At 40.1% G+C, this 7532-nt stretch overlaps 1 pseudogene; it reads left to right on the forward strand.

Moving 5' to 3' along the window:
• Window positions 1-982: 982 nt before the first annotated feature.
• LOC131748877 (transcription factor 7-like 1 pseudogene) lies at window positions 983-6908 on the forward strand (annotated as a pseudogene).
• The last annotated feature ends 624 nt before the right edge of the window (window positions 6909-7532 follow it).

The raw sequence follows: 7532 nt of genomic DNA on the forward strand, positions 1-7532 counted from the left end.
TATAATATATATCACTTAGAAAATCCAAGCAAACGACTAAAAGATGAGGTCTACTGGATAAATACTTCAGTAAGAAAGGCAGAGAGCAGAAAAAAAATTAATGGCATCCTGCGGGAGTCCAGCTCCTGCAGGTCCAGGAATACCCGAGGGGTGGACAGCGTCGGCGAGGGGAGGTTAAATAAATCAATAACACTGTGTACGTGCAAGCATGGTCTCTCTCTCTTTATTTTCTCACAGTCAGATTTATATACCCTAAGGGATTACATCATCAGGTGCTTAGCTAAAACTTCAGAAGATATTTATAATAGATTGTACCTAATATTTCCAGATGTAGTTTTAAAGTAATTCTAAAGGTTCTCAAAACATCATTGTTTTTTCTTAGAGTAGGTTCAATCCGTACTAATAACAAAGCCAAGCTAATATGTAACAAGTCATTAAAAGAAACTATGAAGGAAGAAGTTTCCTGAACTTTCCTATGTGTCCCAGAGGTCCACATGGACAGGTTTTAACAATGTATCCCCTAAATCATCTACAATATTTTTTACAATTTAATCTATCACTGTGTTCTTCTGGGCAAGAAGCCTTGTCTGAATGGACAAGTCAACAATTCCAGTGTTGGCAGTTGACTGTGTATGATTAATTTATCCTTATACCAGAACCAACAATACCCATAATCATCTATTACTCCCATGTAGGGCCATTGTTTTTTTATTATTGGTGTTTTCCATAGAAACAACCCTACATTTCCAGGTTGTTTGTTTTTTCTCCCACCAGCCAGGGGCTGTTGTTAAAAAGTCCCAATTCGTAGGTTTTGGTTTGGGAGGGGGAAGGGGATGTTTCACATGGTTCAGCTTGGGACGGGGGGCAAACCCCCCATGTACTTTTTCAAGGCAGAAGCACAAAATTACAAAACAGCTCAGAAGAGATGTAGTCAGCTTCCTGGGCGCAGCACTGCCCTGCAGCGCCGTCTTGGTGTTGTTCCATGACCCTGTCATGGCACAGAGGCTCCAGGTTGGCTTCCAACAGCATCCCAAAGGCACAAGTATGCACGTCTGAGAAGGAGAGGAGGAACTACGGAGACATCGAGAATGATCACGTTTCTGGTAAAAATTCAGCTCCAAATGGCAGGCTTACCTCTTTGGGTTTCTGTTGGTTCGCGAACTGGTCCCCTTACATGGAGGGCAAGGAGAGAGGGAAGGAAGAGGTAGGCCGCCCCAGATTGGCAGGCGGCAATTTACTGAGTAAGGGAATTTACATACAAGGCTTGTCTCCCAGGGCTGCATCCCCACTTGCTTGAATCTTAAAAGTTCATATAGAGGCCTTAACGGGGTTCAGTCATATATTCGGTCCAGATGGTCTCAGCAACACCTCGCTCTCTCCAGGCTGCGTCCTTGGAACAGCTCCCACTGTGGGAACAGTGCGCAGAAGGTATCTTCCAAGGGCGGGGAGGGGAGAGGAACCTCTGATTGCTCTGAACCAGCTCACAGGTCAACCAGAGGTCACATTCTTCTCCAGGAGCTCCCCCAACAGTTTCCTTCTTCCAGATCTTGTTTCTATAACATCTCCCTGCCTTGTTAGATGATTTTTTTGTTGGTTTGTTTGGTTCAATTTTGGTTTCGTTTGGTGCTCTTTGGGAAGAGTGGCACACATTTCCTAGTCTGCAATTACGCCAAAGGAAAGTCCATACATAGAGGTTCAGATGGATTACGTTCACTTCATTTTCACAACAAAGCTATATTCTAAAAACGTACTCATTCCCTATTCAATATTTTATAATGACTGTATACAGCACAAAATGAACCAAATATTTTGATGCTTTCATTGTAAAGCAAACCAACAAATAAAAAATTCTTTTGGCTGTGTAAATAGGTATAATGTCTATGTACAAATAAAACGTGAGTGGGTTTTTATGAGCACGGAGTCGGTTGTGGAAGGGTATGTATGAGAACGCTGAACCTAGTTTTCTACTGGGTCTCTAGCAATAATAACCAGATATCTTGAAAATAAATAAGTGTAAAAGAAAAAGACATGTTTAATAAACACCTTAGGAGAATTACTTTTTTTCCAGCATCACTGAGATTTAATTACAAGTAAAAATTTATATATTTAAGGTGTTCAAAGTGATGCTTTGATATATGTATATATTATGAAATGACTACCACAGTCAACCTAATTAACATATCACCTCACATAATTACCATTTTTTTCTGTGAGAACAATTAAAATCTACTCTCTTAGCAAATTTCAAGTTTACAATATAGTATTAAGTATAGTCACTATGCTGTACATTATATCTTCAGAATTTATTCATCCTGCACAACTGGAACTTTGTATATTGGTAATTCCCTGGTGGTCTAGTGGTTAAGACTCTGTGCTTCTACTGCAGGCGGCACGGGTCCCATCCCTGGTCCTGGTCGGGAAAGTGAGATCCTGTATGCCGCGTGGCACAGCCAAAAAAAAAAACCAAAAACAAAAACACGAAAAGATGTTCAACATCATTAGCCATGAGGGAAATGCAAATTAAGACTGCAATAAGATATCATTACATACTACTGGAACAACTAAATTAAAAAACAGTGATGATACCAAATGTTGGCAAGGATGCAGAGAAACTGGATCTCTCATATATTGCTGAGGGGAATGTAAAATGGTACACCTGCTCTGGAAAAGTTTGGTGATAATTTAAAAACTAAATATACACTTGCTACATGACTCTTCAATCTTCCTCGTCAACATTTATCCCACAGAAATAAACATTTGTCTACAAAAACTGTTGTACATGAATGTTCATAGCAGTTCCATTTATAATAATCAAAAAGTGGAAATAACACAAATGTTCTTCAATGAGTGAATGGTTAAACAAACTGTGGTAACACATGGAGTGTTACTCAGCATTACAAATGAATGAACTATTAATACTCACACAAGTTAGATGGAGTTTAGGTTATTACACTGGGTAAAAAAAATAGAACCTCAAAAAATTCCATATTTATGATTTCATTTATATAACATTATCTAAATGGAAAAAAATGTAGAGATGGAAAACAGATTCCCAGGGTTTAGGCATGAAGGTGGATGAGGAGTGTGTGACTGTAAAGGGGTGTATGATAGAGTTCCTTTGTGGTGATGGAACAATTATGTATCCTTATTGTGGTAGTGGTTATACAAATCCATATATGTGATAGCATTTCATAGAACTTACAGACACACACATACACCCACAGAGAGAGAGAGAGAGAGAGAGAGACAGAGAGAGAGAAATGAGTGCATGCAATAACTAATGAAATCTGAATAAAGTCTATAATCTAATTGATAGTATTCTACTAAAGTCAATTTCCTGATTTTGATAATGTACTATGGTTATGCTACCATAGTACCTACCATATGGTAGTATGCTACCATAAAGGGAAGCTGAATGAAGGATACACAGGAATTCTTTGTACTATTTTCACAATCCATTATGAATGTAAAATTACTTCAACATATAAAGTTAAATAAAAGTAAATAATAATGAAAATAATTAGAACAATAATGATAATTTATGTTAGTATTAATTGATGGACAATCTCATATGATCCTCACAGCAATCCTATGATTTAGAAAATATTATTAATTCTACATCACAGGATTGCCATGAGGTGTCAATGAGGAAGTCTTTTGGAAGATTAAAAGCAACATAGAATTATAAGCCATTATATTATCACAACACATCTCAAATTTTTGTACACTTCCCCTATAAATGTACACAGGCATGCACACACACTTATATAGACACATTTACAAATCAAAATGGCCAATTTTACATATCAGAAAGGAGAAAACTCTGTCTTGGAAAGATCTTGCATTTCCTTTAATTTAGTCATCCTAGAATAAAAGGCTATCATGAATTTGTCAAATTAACACTTGTTAAGTGGAGCACAGAGTGTCGGATCACAGAAGAATTTGAAATAGAGAAGTTTATTACTCACAGGTCCTGGAGGAATTACCGGGCACCCCTTGAGGGGTCACATAGGGAGGTCAAGGCAGAGTGTAGCCAGAGGGAGAGACAGGATCTAGGGCACATGCCTTTGGGGTTTCCAGGTTATGGTGGGATTGACCAAATCAAGTCAAAAGAGTGGAGTTTTGGTGAGCCCCATGGATAAGAGGGGAGACTGTTGATCACAAGAACTCTTGGGGAAGTTGTATCAGGAACTTATATTTACTTATGACTTTGCCAGCTGCTATGTAGGACATGTGCTTGCATGAGGGACTAGTGTCTGTGTAAGGCCCCCTCAGGCCATTTGGTTGAACAAAATGGATGCCAAGGCAGCAATATCATGGAGTAGCTTAGCTAAACTCTCAACAAAAGCACAAAGTGACACTTTCATAAATATGGAAAGCCAATATTTAGATTAATATCTAAATTTAAAATAGTTCATGAAATCCTTAATAAAGAGGGTATAGCAGGCATTTGAAACACCAGATCCTCAAAGGTATTGTAATGCTACAATAATAAACACCTTGCACTATGGGCTCAATTAATGACAAAGATCAATATACTTAATTGAGAGTTGAATTGCTCTTGCATAAAGTAGGTACTTAACAGAAATAAACATCCACAGATATACTGTCAATTTATAACATAGCCAAACTCAGTCCATGTGTGTTAAAATTTAGATTAAAAAAAGGCATCATTATTTACAATTGCTAAGACATGAAAGCAACCTAAGTGTTCACAGATAGATGAATGGATAAAGAAAATGTGGTACATATCTACAATGAAATATTATGCAGCCATAAAAAAGAAGGAAACCTTGCCATCTGTGACAACATGGATGGATCTTGAGGGCTTTGTGCTAAGTGAAATATGTCAGACAGAAGTAATCTCACATATGGAAGCTAAAAATAAATAAATAAAACCAAATTTATGGAAAAAGAGATCAGATTTGTGGTTACCTGAGGCAGAGGATGGGATTGGGAGAATTGGATGAAGGTGGTAAAAAGTTATACACTTACAGTTATAAAATAAGTATTGGGGATGTAATATAAAACATGACTATAGTTAACATTGCTGTGTGGTATATTTGATAGTTGCTAAGAGAGCAAATAATAAAAGTTCTCACAAGGAGAAAACATTTTTTTATAACTATATGAGGTGATGAGTGTTAACCAAACCTCTTGTGGTAATCATTTTGCAGTAGATGTGTGTCAGGTCATTATGCTGTACCCCTTGAACTTACACAGTGCTCTTTGTTAATTATGTCTCAGTAAAACTGGAAAAATAAAATAATTTTCAACACCCCCCCCCAAAAAAAAAGGCATTACTTACTTTCACCCAGATGGAGGTTCATGGTGAGTTATTTAATGAAAAAGATGGATTATGTAAGATTAATTCTACTTGGTAAAAATGCTATTTTGTTTCGAGGTCTCCAGTGAGTCACCGGATCAAGATGTAGCCTTAGTCAAACTCTATAACCTCCCTTGGACAATTACTCCAAACTGTTTACCTGAAAGCTCAGGTAACAGCCCGGCTAATGGACAACTGTTGAAGTCAGTGAGAAAAACTCACATGATCCCATGTTTTCAGAAGCTACCAAGGCCAAACTTTATGGACTGGCTTTGAAGAGACAGAGAAACATAAATGCTGTTATCATCACAATATGTGATTCTATACAACGACTTGCATGAATACATGCAATTTTGGAGTATTATATATATTTCTAAATGTGGCAAATGTTGAATAAAATGAACTAGGCAATTAATATTGATTAAAGAAGAAGTATGAAATGAAGGGTAATGGAGAAGGTATTATTTTTGTTTTTTTATGTTCCATTGCCTGGTACCACTAGCAATGGTGAAAAATAATTTGCAATGTTATTAAGAAAATTATGAAAAATAATAAAATAATTGATACCATAGATCAGTTATTTGATATGTTGTTGCAAATAAGAAAAAAATGATAATAATGATAATCATTAACACTTGATGCTTACTTACATTTTCTGGCAGAGAGCTTAGTGCTTATATGTAGATTATCACCCTTGACCCTCACAACAATCTTACTCTATAAAAATATTATGAATTGTATATCACAGAATTTCATGAGAATTCAGTGAGGTAACATATGTAAAGACCCTTTTGGAATCTGAAAAGTAGTAACAGAAACATAAACGGTTTTATTTATACTATCACAAAATTAAATTTCATTAAAAATACACATTTAATAATCACATTTGAGGGAGTTCCCTGGTGATCCCTGGTTAGGACTCTGCTCTTTCACTGCCACCGGGAAACTAAGATCCCACAAGTCGTGCGGCGTAGCCAAAAAATGTTTTTAAAAATCATATTTGATTTGTTGCTTATAATTCACTTTGCTATCTGTGAGATATGAAGTTGAACTAGCCCGGGACAACTACGGTAAGGAAAAGAAGAGGAAGTGAGAAAAGCAGCTGTCCCAGACCCCCTCCCAGCACCAAGTCCAGGAGGCAGCAGGTGCTCTGGCCTCCAAAAGGAAGAAGCCACGTGTCAGGCACCTGCCCCGGAGAAGCCCTGTGACAGCCCTGCCTCCCCCCACGGCGGCCTGCTGGACTCGCCGGCCACGCCCTCCACGGCCTTGGCCTCCCCGGCTGCCCCGGCCGGCCGCCACCCACTCGGAGCAAGCCCAGCCCCTCTCGGTCACCACCAAGCCAGAGACCCAGGCCCAGCTGGCTCTCCACTCAGCTGCCTTCCTGTCAGCGAAGGCTGCCGCCACCTCCTCTGGCCAGATGGGCAGCCAGCCCCGCCTCCTGTCCCGGCCCCTCCCCGTGGGGTCCGTGCCCACAGCTCTGCTGACGTCCCCCTCTTCCTTCCCAGCCACGCTCCATGTCCACCAGGCCCTCCCTGTGCTCCAGGCCGAGCCTCTTTCCTTGGTCACCAAGCCTGCCCACTAAGCTGCCCCCTGACCTCTGCAGGCGGTCACGTGACTCGTCGAGTAGTAATGATGCAGCCGAAGAAGGAAAAAAAAAGGGGGGAACTTTATTGGTCAATATTTGACCACTCCGGACTGTTCTGTAAAGTGACTGGTAACAGCAGCACTTTACGTTTTGTAGATGTAACCAGTAGCTGATCTTAAGGCTTTTTTAAAAAACAAATCAAAAACGAGAACTGAAAAGTAGTGTGTTATTCTTCCTGTATGTGCAGCGGTGGATGGACCTGGGCAGAAGGCACCTGTGTCTCTACCTCCTGGACTCTCTGCCCTCCTCTTTCTTCCCATCATCCCCCCGCGTCCGGCTCCCCCCACCCAGCCTGCATGTTGGCCGGTGCTGCCACTTCTAGCGCACAGCCTCTTCATCTACATCCCATTCCTGGACATTCCCTTTTACTTGGCCCACGTTTTTCTCCTTTGCTCAGCTCCGTGGGTTCTTGCCTTCATCTTCGTCCTCTGCCCAGTGTAAGGCTGTCACCATGTGAGAAGACACCCCGGCCTCGTTTGTCTCCACCAGCATCCCCTTTCCCTCAGTGGCCTTAATGCCCCAGCCTTCAGCTTTTGGTGGGGGGAAGAGGTCCTCTGCAAT

Source organism: Kogia breviceps, chromosome X (assembly GCF_026419965.1).
Source record: "Kogia breviceps isolate mKogBre1 chromosome X, mKogBre1 haplotype 1, whole genome shotgun sequence".
Taxonomy (NCBI): Eukaryota; Metazoa; Chordata; class Mammalia; order Artiodactyla; family Physeteridae; genus Kogia; species Kogia breviceps.